We start from the raw sequence: 19,522 nt of genomic DNA, 5'->3' as shown, positions 1-19,522 counted from the left end.
AGTTTCAAGGGAAATTAATAAAAACTAATAACCCCACTATAGTATTCTCATACTAATCAGAAGTCACTCAAAGTCCTCTAGCATTAGAAAGGCAAAAACTTCATTAAATTATTTAACACAAATATGCTTATAATATCATCAGATAAGTTTTCCCATCTGTTTGAGGAGTCCAAGTTATCTATCATTTCAGACAATATTTAGATAAAATGAAATTAGGCAAGTTCCCTAAAGCAGATGTCTCTCATAAAGAAGAGTGTTATATGACTTTTGTGAATGGAAGATCTGCATATACTGTTGCTTCACTCAGCTGGTCTCGAGTGGGCGGCTCAATGAACCAGAAGCGTGCTCCATGTGAAGCTCCTAAGAACCTGAGTCCACTCTTGAGAAAGGACTTAGAAACAAACATTACATTAAAAAGTACAACAAAGGCTTCGTCTTCCTCCTACGTTACAAGTCGGCCACAGGAACTGAGTTTAGAGGAACGACACCGTGTCACTCGGCTCAGTATGGGCGGGTGCGGTTGCGGTGCGCGGCACAGCCTCCTCTGAGGCTGTCACAGGAAAACCGAAGCCTCGCCTTAAACCGCGCCAAGTGACAAAGCACCAGCTCTCCCCCGCGCGGGGGCTTCCGGCAAGACCCCGCTGTCCGCCCAAACTTCGGGAGGAGGCACTCAGGGTGGTCAAAATGCTCTCACCACCCCCGGCCCCTGACGTGGCTTTGTAAGGTTTGCACACGCACGTACTGTGGGCCCCAAAACACTCCACCCCCGCCGGCCTTTGGAATCCCCCACTCCAAATAGGGACAAAGAAGCCGAAGAGGAACTCTCCGGCGCGGGGAGCCCCCGCCGAGCCGAGCTCAGAACGTGGGGATAAGGGGGTGCAGTCGCCCAGGAGGGTGCAGACCCGTCGGCCCCCGACTCAGGGACCGGCGTGACACTCACCGGTGCGGAGCCCCCGGAGAGGCGGGCAGCAGAGGGCCGGTTCCTCCGGGGCCCTGCACGCGCCCGGGCAGACCCCAACTTCTCTCGGCTGCTGTAGCCGGCAGGAGCTAGGGCGCGAGCCCAGACCGAGGGCGCTGGCTCGCTGCCGCGGAGACGCTGCCGGCTGTGCACGAGAGCGGGGCGGGAACTCCGGGTCCGCGGTCCTCTGGCCAGGGCGGGCTCCACCTTCCCCTCGTCTGCCCGATTCTCGCTGCGGCTCTTGGCGCGGTAAAACCTAACGCCACAGCCGCTCGGGCTACCGCTCCCACCACCGCCCGGCCCGGAGCTCGTCGCGGCCTAATGTTGTCATCGGCCGCGTCGCCGCCTCTCTGGGAACCTGGAGCCTCCGAGATACTTCACATCCGAGCGCCCTCCCCTTCCAGGCCCCGCCCCCCAGCTCGCGCGCTCCCGCCACCACCCCCCTTCCCGTCACGTGACAGAGTGCGGAGGCGGCCGCAGAGACGCCTCTCCTGCGGGCTAGGCGGTGAGTCGCGCGGGAGCAACTGTCAACACCTTGTTCTGCCAGAGTCTTATCGCCGCCGAATTGCCTCCGAGTACCCGAAGGAGGCTTCGGAATGCGAGACCACCGCCTTCCGCCCCACGCCTGTAACCTGCCGAGGCGAGGCCTTCTGGACCGGTCTTACAGGGCCCTGTCTAATCTGAGGAGACTGCACAGTGCAGGTCCCTGGTGAGGGCTTAGGACCCCACGCCCACTCGGAGGCGTGAGGGTGACGCCCGCCTCCTCAGCCCTGGCTTGGCTAAAGTGTTAGCCAAACAAAGGAAAAAAGAAGGCATCGTGGTGTCTGGGTGAAAAAGCAGTAACTAATTCTTCCGATTTCTAGTAGCACGTTAATTTGTGGCATTTAATTTACTGTTTTCCTCATTAGAGGCTTTTATCTTTGAGGAAAGGATGGTGCGTTTCAATCATGCTGGGATGAAAATAGCCTAGCAAACTTATTTTTGTTCCTAATCAGGTTCAGCATCCTTCGTGCCAGTTTTGGAGTCATTAAGTCTTACGCTGTGTGAGGTTGGTGGCAGTTTAAGCAGATACGCAGGATTTTGGCAGTTTGTTCCATTTTTAAAATAAAGACTAATCCTCCCCGTCCCCCAAGTACCTTAACTTTTGGGCATACCTTTTGCCTCCCTTTTAAACCATGGTCCAAGGACCTCTCTCCCCCAGCCCTCAACCCTGGTGAGGAGGAGAGAAGAGTATGCTGGACACCGGAGGAGAAGCAACAATACAGAAATGAGGGGGGTAGAAAAGCAAAAGATCATAATCAAACCCTGGGAACAATGAAAGCATGTGAGAAAGCTTTCTCAGTTTGCAAGTCATTTTTACTTTTGGCCCAGAACGTAAGACTTTTTGCTTAAGCAAAAAGCTTTTTGATATCATATTAAGAAAATGTAATGAAAGCAAAAAGTCTTACGCCCTCATTACATTTTCTTAATATGACATCAAAAAGCTTTCTGATCAGCTGGATACTTTGAAATGAATAAGCAATAGAGTTTGGCCTGTCTAAATCGTTATGATTAATGTATTTTATGGGTACACTAAGAAACAGACTTTAAGACTCACCATTAGTTCGTGTTACTCAAGACAGAAAAACACTGCCAATTAAACTATGCCATGCCACTGATATTTTTAGGACACATCCTGAGTTCAGAGATTGTTAAAATGTGAAAAACAATGAGTCTTAGAATCTGTGAGACTGGTAATGAGCTGGTGTTCTTCATTCTATAGAATGAAGAAAAGATTCTACAGGTTCTGTTCTGAACTCTTGAGATAATTGTAGTTCAAAAAAATATGAGAGACATTTATTATTCTGTGAATGACACTTTCAGCAAAGCAAGTAACTTTGTGGAGTTTGTCAGTAAATTGAAACCTGTCTTCTGTTTTCTAGAGAAGTATTTTTTATTCAGACTCAAAAATTAATTTTATTTTTTAATAAAATAAGCTAGAATGGAAGAGAATATAAAGACCAGACTACATACTTAGTGTGGACAAGAAATTGCTTTGTGAAAGGATAAGAGTGTGTCCTATGTTGTGATTTAAATTGTTTCTTATTGTGAGTTGCAGTCAAATAGATTTGAAAAAGAATGTTCTTAGAGCACAAATAACACACAAAATATACACTCTGGGCTCTGTCTCTCTGGTACTTTTCCTTTACTTTGGGAACTAAAACTAAAGATTAGAAAGAGAAGGCAGGGCGCCTGAGTGGCTCAGTGGGTTAAGCCGCTGCCTTCTGCTCAGGTCATGATCCCAGGGTCCTGGGATGGAGCCCCACATCAGGCTGTCTGCTCAGCAGGGAGCCTGCTTCCCTCTCTCTCTCTGCCTGCCCCTCTGCCTGCTTGTGATCTCTGTCTGTCAAGTAAATAAATAAAATCTTTTTTAAAAAAAAGAGAAAAAAAAAAAGAAAGAGAAGGCAAATTACCTTGACAGTCCTCTCCTGCCTCAGGCCCAAATTTCTTACACAGGCAGTGGAAAATAAATGATCTTTTCCTGAAAAAGGAAGCACCCTTCTGGAAGCAAGGTGGCCTAGGTTATAGACTTTGCTACTTAGACATTTGGCTAGATAAATTACTCTCTGCATTTCAAATTCTGATAAAAGTAGGAAGTTGGACTATAAGCTGTTTAACCAATGTTATTCAACCTTTTTTTTTTCAGTGATGATATTCACATTTGAAACAAATAGCCATTGTATACTCAGGACAGTGCAAATTCTTGTCAGACTAGTTATAACTCCTATCAACCACACTAAAAAAAAAAATCAGAATGCAAGTTCATGAAACTAAAGATATGGAACAACAAATGTAAGTATATCTTTTGCAGTTGTCTGTATTTTAACTGTTGCTAATAATAATTGCTTGCCATGAATGATGATTTTGACATACCTCACAACTGATTGCAACAAAATGATGTATCAATATATTCAAATTCAGAAAGACATACTTTTCAGATCCTTTCAAATTTAATATTCTATGATTGCAAGAAATGATCATTCAATCTAGCATTTGTGATATAATCACAACATAAACAGAAACTGTAATATGTGATCCTGCACTATAATTGAGAAATACCCTGTAACTCGTTTGCTATGTTGAGATACCCTACAAGTTTTCTACTCTTAAAATAATTTTTAAGAAGAACATTTTTGAGGGGAGCCTGGGTGGCTCAGTGGGTTAAAGCCTCTGCCTTCGGCTCAGGTCATGATCCTAGGATCCTGGGATCAAGCCCCACATCAAGCCCCGCATCCCATCATCAGAGTCTCTGCTCAGCAGGGAGCCTGCTTCCACCTCTTTCTCTCTGCCTGCCTCTCTGCCTACGTGTGATCTCTGCCTGTCAAATAAATAAATAAAATATTTGAAAAAAAGAATAACATTTTTGAACAAAACTTTTTATTAAAACTATCCACTTTTATTATAATTATCCAGTTTTAACTCCAATGAGAATTAATCTCTTATTGCCCAGTGTTTAATTAATTATACATTTCTGAGAATGAGAAATTCTTTTTCCAAATCAGTTAAAGCACTGACAGGAGTGATAATTTTTCCCACAGACTATGTATGAACCCTGACCTAAAATGAGAACGATTGGCTTGAGGTTGTTTTTTGTTTTACCTTTAGCCTTTCCATTTAGACATCTGTGTTGCCAAAAATTGCTGATGAGGATTTTCTATTAAAATGCTCATTTTCTCAAAGAAAATTAAGAGTAAACTTAAACATGAATAATATATTGAACACAATAAGATTGTGGTAGATTATATTATTACCCTTGGCCCTGTAACTTGCTCTAGCCAGTGGTTTATAAACAGATGTAATACATGCTAACTACTTTAAATTTTAGTGCAACATTCAGGTCAATCTCTTAGTCTCATGCTGCCTGCCATGAGAAAGGCATTTTTCAAATAGGCTATCAGAATGAGAAAATACACGGAGCAGACCTGCAATTTACCTTTACCCTGGAGCAATACAGTAGCAGCTGACTTGCTGCTACAAATATGAAATAAGAATAAATCATAAATATTTATTACAGAGATTTTGAATTTATTATGTAGTATAATCTCACAAATCAGGTTAAGTACATGTAAACTAACAGATTAGTGGTTCAAAGGCCAAATGTACTATAGAACAATATTACTCTTCTATTTAGTAAAATAAAGTAATAGACACTTACAAAATAGTCACCTAGATATTTGGTAAGCACCCAACTAAAAATTTATATTAAAAAGTAGTCTATGGGTCAGGCCAGGTGGAGGTATTCAATCAGTGGGGGCGCATACTGTCTCCTAGCTGCCAAAGAGTATGGACCCCACCCTTTGGGCACATTTTGGGTGCCAATTCTGAACTAGGTGATGGGTTGGTTCAAATGTCTACTAGGGTAAATTGTAATTCAATTGGTCGCCTAGCATCACTGTGGAGTTTCCTGTGTTTGTTACAATCTCACTGGCCACCTGTGTGTGGCCAGGCCCCACCGCATGGCCTTTGCTCTATAAAGGTTAGTCTGGAAAGCAGGGAGGGGTCGTCCTCTCTGTAGGGGCGGCCCCCACCGGTCTGTTTGACGGTCGGTCTGATTCCTGATGCTTGGTGCGAAATAAAGCTTTGCTTGACCTTCAAAAAAAAAAAGTAGTCTATTTATAATATCTGAAGATTTGCTTACAAAATATTTACGTATCGATGCAGGTCTCGATCCTAGGACCCTGAGATCATGACTTGAGCTGAAGCCAAGAGTTGGGTGCTTAACCAACCAAGCCATCCAGGCACCCCGAGCAGCTCACATTTTAAAAAATAACAAGCACAGAAGAAAATGAGACACCATTGGTAAGAAACAGTGAACATAGATAGCAAAAACATATTCAAAAGGGCTTTAGATACTGAAATTACACATAGACTGTAAAATAACTATATAAAATACAAATAAAAGACAACCTTGAAAATATGTACAGAGAACAAGAGAGTACAAAGAATAACTAAAGGTGTTTTTTTGTAAAATAGAATTTAAAAAATATAAATTATTAAAATTTAAAACTCAGTAGACATGTTTAATAGTCTATTTGACATAGCAGAAGTAAAATTTAGTGAACTGGGAGATAGAGATGAAGAAATTGGCCAAATGTAATAGAAAAAAGAAAAATAAATGAAAAATGCTGAAGAGACTTTAAGTGACGTGGAAGACATTGTGAGAAAGTCTGAAATAAATCAGTACTCCAAAAGAATAGGAAATAGGAAAGAGAAAATATGGCAAAGCATATTGGTTGAAAGATAATGGTTGAAAACTTCCCAGAACTGATGAAAGAAAGACTCTAACCCACAGACTTGGGAAATTCCCAGCAAGTTAAAGAATAATAAATCTACACTTATATATATGATAGTAAAACTGTAAAACACCAAAAACAAAAAAAGAAAACCTTAAAAGTAGAAGGTAAAAAAAATAGATTATCCTCAAAATATCTGGTAATTGGCTTTCCTCAAGAGAATCAGAAGACAGTGAAAAAATGTCTTCAGTGGGCTAGGAAAATGACTGTCAGCCTAGAATTCAATGCCCACTGAAGAGATCTTTAAGAATGAAGCCAAAATGAAGGCATTTTTCAGGCAAGCAAAAACAGTTTGCTGCTAATATTGATTCTCACTAATAGAAAGTCTAAAGAAATTTCTTTCTACAGAAAAAAATGAAATCATCCCAATTAAAAGGTCTGACAGTTAAGACTAAAGGAACAGCACTGAAAGTGTTAAATATTTGCATGAATCTAAAAACCATTGACTATACAAAACAGAATTGTTAAAAATATTTAATAATATTTTTAAAAGAAAAAACAGCAATCAATCATACTCCTAGCATCAGAATAAATCCAATCAGATTCTTACTTTACACCTACTATTAAACAGACCTCATCAGACCAAGTATTTTATCCGTTTGTATTATTTTCATCTGGTACATGCTCTTAAAAGCAAAAATACTAAACATTTCCATTTTTTTTTCCTCTTTTCTGGTCCATTTAGCCAAGACTGTGTTAATGTTTTAGTGGTATTCTCTTTTTAAATAACTCTCCTGATGTAGCATTTTAAATATTTTTCTTCATGACATTTTTATTTCAAATTTGCCTAATGTACCAGTGAAGATGATTTATTAATAATCAGATTAAGAAATTAACACATATTTAGGAGATCATGATTTAGAGTAATAAAAAACAGAATTACATACTATTTTTCAAATAACTATGAAGCATTAATGAGTCCCACCATAGAAGTCTAAAAATGAAAGTTCATCATAACAAATTATATAATTATGTATTCACAGGTTAAGAACAATTAACTCTTATTGAAAAGCTCTGCCTACTCTTTCCACCCACATTGCCTTTTCAATGTGCATGCTATGACTTTTTAACACCATCTCTGGATATAGTTAGAAATCTATGCTCAGGATTTAAAGATTGACTCCTGAGTTTTAATTAAGCTCAGAGGGCATCCTGAACTCCAAATAAATTTTTATAAAGGAAGAAGAACCCATTTCTTTCTGATATCTGCCTAGCCTACATATTCCCAGTTGTAAATATGTTCTTCATTTCAATTTCAAGAGAGTGTATAAAAAGCTATTTATCATAGTTATGTAAACATGTAAAGCATAGGACACATAATTCCTTAAATTTCTGAAGTTGTGGTAACTACAATGCAAAGAAATTATATCCTACTTTTTTTTTAACCAAAGCTTTACTCTTTCTTTCCCTCAGCCACATAAGATTATTAGAAACATATTTACTTTTATAATACTTTGCTGAGAAAACCAAATCATAATTTCACTGCACAATGTCCAAATGACTTTCATTACTTCATATTTTTTAACATATAAGAGATTATAAATTGGGGCGCCTGGGTGGCTCAGTGGGTTAAGCTGCTGCCTTCGGCTCAGGTCATGATCTCAGGGTCCTGGGATCGAATCCTGCATCGGGCTCTCTGCTCAGCAGGGAGCCTGCTTCCCTCTCTCTCTCTCTGCCTGCCTCTCCATCTACTTGTGATTTCTCTCTGTCAAATAAATAAATAAAATCTTTTTTAAAAAAAGAGATTATAAATTGTTAGAATAGATTATTCCGGTTGGCTTTCTCATACCTGTGTTTATACATCCATAAACTTTCTGATAGTTCACAAGTAATTAATATAAACCAGACTGTACATTAATTATTTCAACTTAATAAGTTACTGGTTTTTACTGTGTCCAAGGCTCATCCTATTTACAAAAAAAATTATTTAAGTATCTGTAGTTTACTTCACCTCTTTTCTGAAATGAATGGGAAGCTAGCAAGAGGCCTCACTCTACAGTGTTTCAAAACTGCCATTTGTGCTCTTCTCTCCTAGCAATAAAGGTGCCATATGTACAACATTATCAGGTAGTAGCCATCTACCCACCTCTCCCAACAAGGACAGGAGCTACCTAAATGACTTTTGTCAAATCTCCTACTAGTTATTTATTATCTTTCTTATTCTTCCAGAACACTGGTGCCCAGAGGTGACAAGGTGAAGAAAGAAGGCACCTTCCTTATATTCCAGTAATGTTTGTCCAAAGCATTCTTGCCCAGTTCATCCCTTGGTTCTAGGCCCTGTTGATATTTTCCCATAGTTGTTCTCAGTCAGTTCCTATGGGAGCCTAACTTACTGGTATTATATGCACAGACAGCTGAGACCAGATTCCCAATCCCATTCCCCAGCTGTTTCCTTTGATCCCTAATCCCTATAACACCCTCCTGCAACGGAATGGAGTTAGGATACATCTATTTTTTATTTTATTTTTAAATATCAGCTCCTTTCCAGAGATGGCCAAACACTTTGCCCCTTGTGGTCCCACATTGTGTTAATTACTTTGACTTTCTTTTGCTGTCAGCCAAGTGTCTTGGATCTAACATTGTTTGCCTCCCAGCCTTCCTTCCTGAAATTTTTAGAAAAACAGTACACCCTATGAATACATTGCTATAAACTAAGAACATGGAAATACTAGAAGAAAATTACCTTTATGCAATAAATAAAGGCAAGGAAATAAGGGGCACTATTATTATTAAGGTAGATTCATCAATGAGAAGGAAGGAGAGAAAATGGTGTCCACGGATTACAGCATGTATAGTCAAGCTGCAGCCCACTCAAGGATATGCCCAGGCGTATGGGCAGCAAAGTTATAGAACCTGTGGACAACCCACAGATGTCAGCTTTACCCAAGCTCAGATCACTGCAACCTATGGGCAGACCACCTATGCAACTTCTTATGGAACAGCCTCTCCTCGTTACACTACTCCAGCTGCCTCCCAGGCATACAGTCTGCACTGTATGGCACTGGTGCTTATGATACCCACTGCTATTGTCACTACCATCCAGGCCTTCTGTGCACCTCAGTCTGCATATGGCACTCAGCCTGCTTACCCAGTCTACAGGCAGCAGCCAACAGCCACTGAACCTGTAAAACCACAAGATAGTAACAAATCTGCTGAGACTAGTCAATCTCAGTTTAGCACAAGAGGTTACAATGAGCCCAGACTATGATATGGACAGAGTAACTATAGTTACCCCAGGTACCTAGGAGCTACCCCATGCAGCCAGTCAGCACCACCATCTTCTCCTACCAGCTATTCCTCTGCACAGCTAGCTAGGTATGATCAGAATAGTTACTCTCAGCAGAACACCTATGGGCAGCCCACCAGCTGTGGACAGCAGAGTAGCTATGGTCAACAAAGCCACTATGGGCAGCAGCTGTCCACTAGTTATCCCCGCCAAACTTGATCCTAAAGCCAGACTCCCCAAGTCAATATAGCCAACAGAGCAGCAGCTACAGGCAGCAGAGTTCATTCCAACAGGACCACCCCAGTAGCATGGGTGTTTATGGAGTTCCAGGAGTCTGGAGGACTTTCCAGACAGGAGAGAATGGAACATGAGTGGGCCCGATAACTGGGGCAGCATAAGAAGGGTATTTGATCAGTGGAAGCATGAGCAGAAATAGGCAGGGAGGAAGATGCAGAGCAATGGGTGCTGGAGAGCGAGGTGGCTTCATGGTCAAAAGGACCAGATCTTGATCTAGGCCCACTGTAGATCTAGATGAAGACTCTGGAAATGTGCAATTTAAGCTTAAATGAAAATGTGATTCTAGGTGATCTGGCAGACTTCATTAAGCAGTGTGAAGTTGTTAAGATGAACAAGAGAACTAGACAACCCATGATCCATATCTACTTGGACAAGGAAACAGGAAAGCCCAAAGGTGGTGCTACAGTGTCCTATGAAGACCCACCAGCTGTCAAGGTTTCCATGGAGTGGTTTGATGGGAAAGATTTTCAAGGGAGCAAACTTAAGGTTTCTCTTGCTAAGAAGCAGCCTCCGATGAACAGCATTCCTCGTAGTATGGCTCCCCGTGAGGGCAGAAGGATGCCAAAGTCACTCTGTGGAGGTCCAGGTGGTCCACGAGGGCCTGGGGGTCCCATGGGTCACATGAGAGACCAAGGAGGAGACAGAAGTGGCTTTCCCCCAAGAAGGTCCCAGAGTTTCCAAGGGAACCCATCCGGAGGAGGAAACATCCAGCACAGAGCTGGAGACTGGCAGTGTCCCAATCCAGAGTATGGAAACCAGAACTTTGCCTGGAGAACAGAATGAACCATTCTAAGGTCCTAGAGCCTGAAGGCTTCCTTCCACTACCCTTCCCACCACTGGGTGGTGACTGTGGCAGAGGCAGCCCTGGTGGCAGGCAGGGAGGAAGAAGTGGCCTCATGAGCTATGGTGGTCAGGGTGGGATGTTCAGAAATGGTCATGGTGGAGAAAGAGGTGGCTTTCTGGTGGCTGTGGCATGGACAGAGGTGACATTGGTGAAGGAAGATGGGGTGACTCTAATGGGTCCCCTGGACCTTTGATGGAGCAGATGGGAAGAAGATGACGGGGTGAAAGACCTGGAAAAATGATAAAGGTGAGCACCATCAGGAACACAGAGACCAAACCTACTAGATGCAGAGACCCTGAAGAGCTTCACTGACTACAGATTTATTTTTAAACCATAACATGTTTTAAATTTATAATTCCATATTTATAATGTTGGCCACAACATTATGATTATTCCTTGTCTGTACTGTCGTATTTTTCACCATTTGTGAGGAAACATTAAAACAAGTTAAATGGTAGAGTGCTGTTTTTTTCCTTCTTTTAAAGACGGTTGTTTAGGGGTGCCTGGGTGGCTTAGTCATTAAGCATCTGCCTTTGGCTCAGGTCATGATCCCAGGACCCTGGGATCGAGCCCAGCATTAGGCTCCTGCTCAGAGGGAGGCCTGTTTCTCCTTCTCCTTGTTCCCCTGCTTGTGTTCCCTTTCTGCTATGTTTCTCTCTTTAAATAAATAAATAAAATCTTTAAATAAATAAATAAAGGTGGTTGTTTAAACTAAGACTAAATAATGGAAACCCCTTGTGAACATGCTCAGTATCATTGTGGAGAACCAAGAGGGCCTCTAATTGTAACAGTGTTCATGGTTGTGATGTTCTATTTTTATTTAATAAAATTACAAATGTTTATTAAAAAAATAGACTCATCAGACATATCAACCAAATGCAGTATGTGGACCTCTTTTAGATTGTTTCAAATCACTTTTATAAAAGACACTACTGAGACAATCAGGGAGATATTAATACTTGTTGGATATTACATGATATCAAGGAATTATTATTAATCATCTTAGGCATAATAATATGTGGTTATGTTTTTTTTAAATGTCTCATTTCTTAGAGGTACATACTGTATAATTGGGCCCCTACTTTAAAGGAAAAAAAACCCACGTTCAAATTATGTCACTTTCTTTTCTCTATCTGTAGGTCAAATCCATGGGAATGTACTCTACAATTACTACTTGTTATTTTCTACCCTTAAGATAGTAATCATTTCCTCTTTATCATTTCTATTTTTTAAGATTTTATTTATTTGAGAGAGAAAGAGAAAGATCATGAGCAGGGAGAGGGAGAAACAGACTCCCTGCCAAGCAGGGAGCCCCATGCAGGGCTCAATCCCAGGACCCCAAGATCACAACCTAAGCTGAAGACTTAACTGACTGAGCCACCCAAGTTCCCCACATCTATGACTATTTTTTGGTAAAAGTATTCAAATCAAAAGCAACTCATGCTATCTGTTATTTGCTCCAAACCTCTATTAAACTACTGTGAAAGGCCAAATATCTCATGACCTATGGTAAATAAATCTGTTTAAGCACATTAACATGTTCAAATTTATATAAAGCATTCTGCAAATACAGATTACTCTAGAGATGCTAAGAAGCAGATGTACTGATCTCCTTGGCATTCACATGATTCAGCTACAAATAGAATTTGAACACATTCCAAATGCACAACTGTCAAATTCATAAAAAGTAGCAAAAAAAAGTCAAGTAAAAGTTTAGGCTTTGGCATGATTAGCATTGACTGTTTTCTGGAAAAAAAATAGTTGAAACTATTCTGTTAATGTTTTATTTCTTCAGTGCTAATATTTGACAAAAACTAAGTACTTTCATTTTATGCAGAGATGTTCCCATTAGGTTAGCACTGCTAATCCAGAAACTGTTACGAGTTAGTATTACTATTAAGTTGGTAGAAAATCTTGAAATCAATTTAATCAAAGAGGTGCCTGGGTGGCTCAGTTAGTTAAGCATCTGATTCTTGATTGATTTCAACTCAGGCCATGATCTCAGGGTCCTGAGATCAAGCCCCACATTGGGCTCTGTGCTCAGAGGGGAGTCTGCTTGAGGATTCTCTCTCTCCTTCTGCCCCTCTCATGCACACACTCTTTCTCTCTTTAAAATAAATAAGTCTTGGGATACTTGGTTGGCTCAGTTGATTAAGCATCTGTCTTCATTATTACAAGGTCGTGGGATCAAGTCCCACATTGGGCTTCTTGTTCAGTGCAGAGCTGGGCTCTCCATCTACCTGCTGCTTCCCCTGCTTGTGCTCTGACAAATAAAATCTTTAAAAATAAATAAATCTTTCTAAAAAATCAATTTAATCAATATTACAAAGTTCATCAATATAAACTTGACTCACTGAAGTAGTATAGTGCAGTGGGGTTGAACTCCAATTCTAACATCAGATAAATAATGCTAACCCCATCATATACTGGCTGTAAGACCTCACCAAGACTCTTTCTCATATGTAAAGTGGAGTAAAAAATTTTTTTTAAAATTTTACAGTGTTGTGATAAGAAAGAACTCAAGAAACATTAACTGTTATGATTACTCTTTGGGGAATATGATATACAATATTACTAACTGTATTTTCACTTTTCTCAGTTGTGAAAAAATATTACAAATAGACAATACTCTATCAACCTTCCATTGATACCAAAACTTTGTGGCAACTGGCCTAATTCTGAGAATTACAGAAGATACATAGATGGGCATAACCTCAGGTCATGGAAGCAGATTTATTTAAGAATCTCAAACACCCCTGTTCAAGTATCAGGTATCACATGTGATGTGAGAATGAAAGCTATTTCTTCGGCAACCAGGAAATGGACTCAATTTGAGAGTTGTACTTTCTGTTCAAATAAGACTTCAAACAGACTTCAGAGTGTTGCAATACATGAAGTCAACACTCTAAGCCAGTCCTCTCTTGCCAAACTTATTTCTTAAGTACAATGAATCATAGTAAAACAAAATTTATCTCTAAGCACAATGCAGTAATGCATACGTCTCCTTATTCTCCTGCCCTTGCAACGTTAACTTAACAATCCAGAACACCTTGTTTATAATAGTCAATAGATAATAAATGACCTTTTGAAATATTTGAGAGATATTAGGTGTAAAGATTTGGTAGATTCAAGTTAAACTTTTGAGCTAGAATAATTATAGGTAACTTAGTATATTTTGTATAGTATCTTTCATGTTATTCAATTAATGTTCAATTAGTAATGCTTAGACTGATATTGAAATAATGATATGGCAGTCTCATCCCTACATTATAAACTCATGACTAGGAAGTTATTTGTATGGCATTACTTTGATACCATGCATATGCTTAGTTTCTCTTCAAACAAACCTCATGTTTTAACACATTGAAAAGCCTTGTATGAGTCAATAATTTCAATAAGAATTGCAAGATTAAAAAAAAAAGAATTGCAAGATAATTTTTTTTTCTTTTCCCATTCCCTTGTTAGATTGGTAAGATTTCATTTTCCAGTCCTTTTATCAGATCTAGGTTCTCATTAAACAATTACTTTTGGATAGAGTTGTTCTAGCAATAATGGAGCTTGGGCAGTGAGAGCTGCTCATTTATCTTAACTCTCTTTTGAATTTGGAACTAATAAATAGGGAGCCAGATAAAGATGAAAAACCACCATCTTTCTGATAAAGCTGTTTGGACAATATGACTTCAAGGTATAGCCACAACCAGGCTTTTCAATACTCCTCCTCAAGTCCAAATGGGAAATGGCATAATAAAAGGAAAATTTGGGTCTACAGGACAGATAAACTTGAGCAGAATCACTGCTTTCCATACCCAGTGAGGTCAACCTTAGAAAAAATGAGGGTTAGGACTCAGACCTGTCTCTAGAAAGCAAGCTTAAGCTCTAATCCATGTGTGTTTAGATTATTATGCAGAATGAGAAACAGAACAGAATATAATCTGTTGTGGGTAGGTAGGTTTGAAAAACATGGGAAGAAAGGGGCTGGGTCTTATTTTCTTCCTTAAATCACCAATTATGTGAAATAACTCTTCTTAGGGAAGGTGGCAGAAATAAAAATGGAAGTTACTCTTCCCTAAAGTTCTGAAAGTAGCATATTCCTATTTTAACAATAAGGCAGGGGAGCACCTAAATATGTAAATATAATAATTTAGAAATATGTAAATGTCTAACTAGGGAGTATAATAATTACTGATTATAAATATGATTTTGTTGCTCAGGAGAGAGGACTTGGCTAGAGATACATATTAGATCAAAAAGAATGAGAACACAAGATCCATTTTCTCCTCTCTTTTCTAGGAGGAAGATGTAAAGTGAAAAGAGAAGAGGGCTGAGTATGAAATTTTGGAGTGATAAATAAAATGAGGGAAAGATAAACTTGTAGAACATGAGGAAAAGTCAAAAAGGTAAGAAGAAAATATGATAACATAAAAGCTGTAAAGAAGTGAGCTTCTGGCCAAGGCCAAACAAGCTGCCAACTCATGACGACTGCTACAGTGTGAAGGCTACATGGATCTAGTGCTGAGGCAGCCTACAAACCGTGGGTAAGATGCAAAGGCAATGGAAATCTGCAAGCAGAGAGGCTTTAAAGAAGTAACCAGCTATGTTGGTGCCCTGGAAGTTCCTCATGCTGAAATGTTTACAGTCTTATGTTGATGATGACTCAAAAGCTATAGGGACGCCTGGGTGGCTCAGTTGGTTGGACGACTGCCTTCGGCTCAGGTCATGATCCCAGAGTCCCGGGATCGAGTCCCGCATTGGGCTCCCAGCTCCATGGGGAGTCTGCTTCTCTCTCTGACCTTCTCCTTACTCATCCTCTCCTCACTGTCTCTCTCTCAAATAAATAAATAAAATCTTAAAAAAAAAAATTTAAAAAAAAAAAAAGCTATATGTAGGCCCAGTAGGAAATAGTGATTTTCGTTTAAAAAAAAAAAAAACAAAAACTTCTGTTACTATGAAAGTAGTACACACATGGTAGAAAGTTGGAAATTATGTATAGGTAAAATAGAAAAATAAAAACCATATTTCCAATCTATTACCATTGTTAACAACTTATTGTATATCTTTCCATACCTTTACTTATCTCTATATATGCATATAAATATATATATTTTTAACCCAAATGGTTTCATACCTGGTGTGCAGTTTTACAACCTTACTTTTTTAAAATTAACAATCTCTACCTTTCCTAGTCAATGAATTTTCATCTTATCTAAAACCCAAATGCAGATTTCCCCATTAGTCACCAAATTATCTTTATTCTGAAAATAACTAAAACTAAGGAATTATTTGTTTTTCCTTTCCTGTATGAACTATATTTTAAGGTAACCAAATAGTTCTAGGTATAAAGTCAACTTCTATTTTGCTGGGAAAGAAAAAAGCCAGAATATAGAATGCATGATGGTATTAAAATTATCTTGCTGGGGCGCCTGGGTGTCTAAGTGGGTTGGGGCCTCTGCCTTCAGCTCAGGTCGTGGTCCCGGGGTCCTGGGATCAGGCCCCACATTGGGCTCTCTGCTCAGCAGGGAGCCTGCTTCCCTCTCTCTCTCTCTACCTGTCTCTCTGCCTACTTGTGATCTCCATCTGTCAAATAAATGAATAAAATCTTTAAGAAAAAAAAAAACCTCATTGATTATTAAATATATAGATTTTTGCAAAGAATCTTGTGAACTGAAAGAACAATCAAAACAACCTGCCAAATACAGGCCATAGTATATAGATTTTACTTAGGGGAGTGTTCTAATTAACTTCACAAATTCAATATTGTGAGAATGTGATGAGGTGTTAATTATCGTTTTAGGAGAAATTTAGTTCTATACAACTGAGAATGCTCATAGTCTCTCCAATTTTAATGTTTCCCTTTACACGTTGCTGTTTTTGAAGTATTTAGTTGCCCCCTGCTGGTCACATAATTATAAAATTCCTAAATATATGTATTTTTCAAATTGCACGGAATGACAAACTTCTGAGATGCATTAAACTTTTTCATCAAATGAATTTACAATGGATTTCCAGTGCTCAATTGAGATATGTAAGTTAACCCAGAGTTCTTAAATACAATCTTCTTCCTATAAAATGCATTTCATATTTTATGTCTCTTCAAGTCCTTTTTGAAACAATGTGGGGATAAATTATCAAATTGAGAGGGAAAAATAGCACTTGTTCAAATATTTTAAAAACAATTTTTATCCTATCTCTGCTACTGCCTCTTCTGGTTAATGTTGGACAAGGCACTTTAACTTCTTTATATCCATTTCCTAATCTGTAATATAAAGAATAATTGACATATAATAAACTGTGCATATTTAAAGTATAATTAGATAAGCTTGACATATGTGTTCAGCTGTGAACTATTGCTACCATAGTTCGAGATAGCTCAAGATAGTGAACATATTTATCATTCCCAAAAGTTTTTTTAAATTAATTTACTTATGTTGAGAGAGAGGGAGGGAGAGAGCACACAAGTGGAAGGAGAGACAGAGAGAAAGAGTCCCAAGCAGACTCCCTGCCTAGAAGGGAGCCTGATGCAGGACTGGATCCCACGACCCTGCGATCATGACTTGAGCAGAAATTAGGAGCTAGAGGCTTAACCTACTGAGCTATTCAGGCACCTTATTCCCCAAAGTTTTTTTTGTGCCACTTTGTATTTCCCTCTTCCTGCCTCTTGCCCCTCCCAGCCCTCTCCCATCCTCTAGTAACCACTGATATGCTTTCTGTCACTATAGATTAGTTAGCATCTTCCAGAGAAAAACAAAAATCTTAAGCTCACTAATTTAAAGACTAAAATGAGGTATGGAAACACTTAAATTCTTTTTAAATATTAAAAACTTTACTTGGATGGTGCCTGCGTGGCTCAGTCAGTTAAGGATCTGCCTTCAGCTCAGGTCATGATCCCAAAATTCTGGGATTGAGTGGCTCTGTGCTCAGCGGGGAGCCTCCTTTTCCTTCTCCCTCTGCCTGCTGCTGCTCCTGCTTTTGCATGCTGTCTCTCTCTGTCAAATAAATACATAAAATCTTTTTAAAAAATGTTTAAAAAAGAAGGCTTTAACTTTAGTGTCAGCAGATATGAGCTTGGGTCTTGGCTATTTTGTATACTATGTGACCCTAGGCAAGTTATGCAACATCCTAACTCCAAGGTTAACAGTTTCCCCATACTTAGGAGAAAGGATAAGAATATCATCTATCCCCATAAAGTCGTTGGGAAATTGCATGCAAAGCAATTAGCTCAGTGCTGGGCCTGTAACATAATATACTCAACCAATAATAGCCATATACCTTTAGACATTTCAAAGAGCACCAATCCAGTTTTAAGAAAAGGAAATGAGACCCCTGACCATGTAGCCATTATAACCTTAAGGTAAACCATTTTAGAAGTTTTAAGTGAGAATAATTCACTGTGTTAGCCATGGTATGCAGATGACTCTGACTCATGTCCTTTTCTTAAGCACCCCATTGGTTTTCCTTCTTCATAACTCCTTCCCCAAGTGTCATAATTTTCCTTTCTTTGTAATTCCATCCCTACCAAACATATGACCTGACAGTCCTCTCATTTCACCTTTATGATCTGACAAGTAACTTGACCAATATAAAGTGAAAGTTACTCTACCAAAGCAGAATGAGTGGTGGTTACCACTTGAAGTGACAGACATCATGAGAATAGAGATAACGAAGAAACTAGTGTGTTTTTGTGTGTGTTCTTTAATAGTTTTATCTTCTATTTTCAAAGACTTCTGTCACTCTTTTTGAGCTGGCAAGCTCTGCCAGGTTCATACTTGATAAAACCCTCTCTCTACAACAGAAATTTATTGAGCTCCACTCACCAGCCTAGCCCAATCCAGTACCCAGGGCAAGTTCTGCCTTTCCAGAAGAGAGATACTATATCTTGGAATCCTTTTGTGTACTTTCTTCCTGAAGTTTTAGCATTGCATTTAGCATTGAATCACTACTTCTGAGAAATTATGTGTGTGTGACAAATAGGCTAGGGTCACTGCCAGTGATCTGTGTCTTCCAGTATGAATGCCCCTACCCCCAAATATAGGTGGCTAACCTGAAAAATAAAAGGCAGTTATTTTATCAGCAAAAATGGATTTATTTGGGAAAAACAGAATTGCAATTCAGGATAACAAATTGTAGCAAAATTATTGACAAGTCTAACAAAGGAAAGGAGTGATATTTTACATAAAAGAGGAAGTTGGGGGGAGTTGTTTTGATCCAAAGTTGGAGAAAAACACGAGTCTAGGGTAATGAAAGCCTCTCATTGGCTGAGTTGCAGGGGTAGCTAATTTCTTGTAGCAGACACAATGTACATCTTTCCCTCTTGGAACCTGTATTTGATGATTCTTCCCTATTGAAGATTCTTTTTTTAGGGGTCTGTAATTGACAATTCTTCCTATAATTGACATTGAGTAGTATGGTTTTCCATTCCAGCTTTCCCTTCTATTATCCCAAGTTCACTTTAATGAGGTTTTCCTTTATTAATTTTCACAAGATACAGTCTGTGAATTGCTTCTAACCAATAGAATATGGCAAAGATGATAAGAAATTACTCCCATAATTATATTACATTGTATCATAGATGCGGTAGGATACATCACTCTCATCATTATGTCACATTTTATAAGAATCCATCTTGTTAGCAGAATTGTTCTTTCTTAATCTCCTGCTGGCTTTGATGAAGCAAGCTGTTACTTTGTGAGCCGCCTGTGGAGAGGACCATGTGGCAAGAAACTCAGGTGGCCTCTAGAAACTGAAGACAGCCACTGGCTGACAGCCAGGAAAAACCCTCCAAAGCTCTTACTCCTACAGCTGCAAGGAAATGAATTTTGTTAAAAATCTGAGGGAGTCTGGAAGCAGATTCTTCTTCACTTGAGCCT

The 19,522-nt window shown here is 39.4% G+C and overlaps 1 protein-coding gene, 1 long non-coding RNA gene and 1 pseudogene across 3 annotated transcripts in view; 2 read left to right on the top strand and 1 right to left on the bottom strand.

The window, feature by feature from the left end:
* The window catches only part of OSBPL8 (oxysterol binding protein like 8), a 155,680-nt gene extending 154,434 nt beyond the window's left edge, over positions 1-1,246 (bottom strand). For both annotated transcript variants that reach the window (XM_044228464.1, XM_044228465.1), the window contains exon 1: positions 941-1,246. The gene's annotated coding sequence lies outside the window, so the exon portion shown is untranslated. The remainder of the gene's footprint in view (positions 1-940) is intronic.
* Positions 1,247-1,404: 158 nt separating this feature from the next.
* Positions 1,405-15,007, top strand: LOC122891313. Its single transcript, XR_006381271.1, has 3 exons — positions 1,405-1,463; positions 3,645-3,790; positions 14,949-15,007. It is a non-coding gene; the product is annotated as an uncharacterized LOC122891313 (long non-coding RNA).
* LOC122891312 lies at positions 8,874-11,086 on the top strand (annotated as a pseudogene).
* Positions 15,008-19,522: the final 4,515 nt, after the last annotated feature.

This window comes from Neovison vison, chromosome 12 (assembly GCF_020171115.1).
Source record: "Neovison vison isolate M4711 chromosome 12, ASM_NN_V1, whole genome shotgun sequence".
In the NCBI taxonomy this organism is placed as follows: Eukaryota; Metazoa; Chordata; class Mammalia; order Carnivora; family Mustelidae; genus Neogale; species Neogale vison.
The sequence above is the reverse complement of the archived record's forward strand: the minus strand, read 5'-3'. Positions and strand labels throughout refer to the sequence as shown.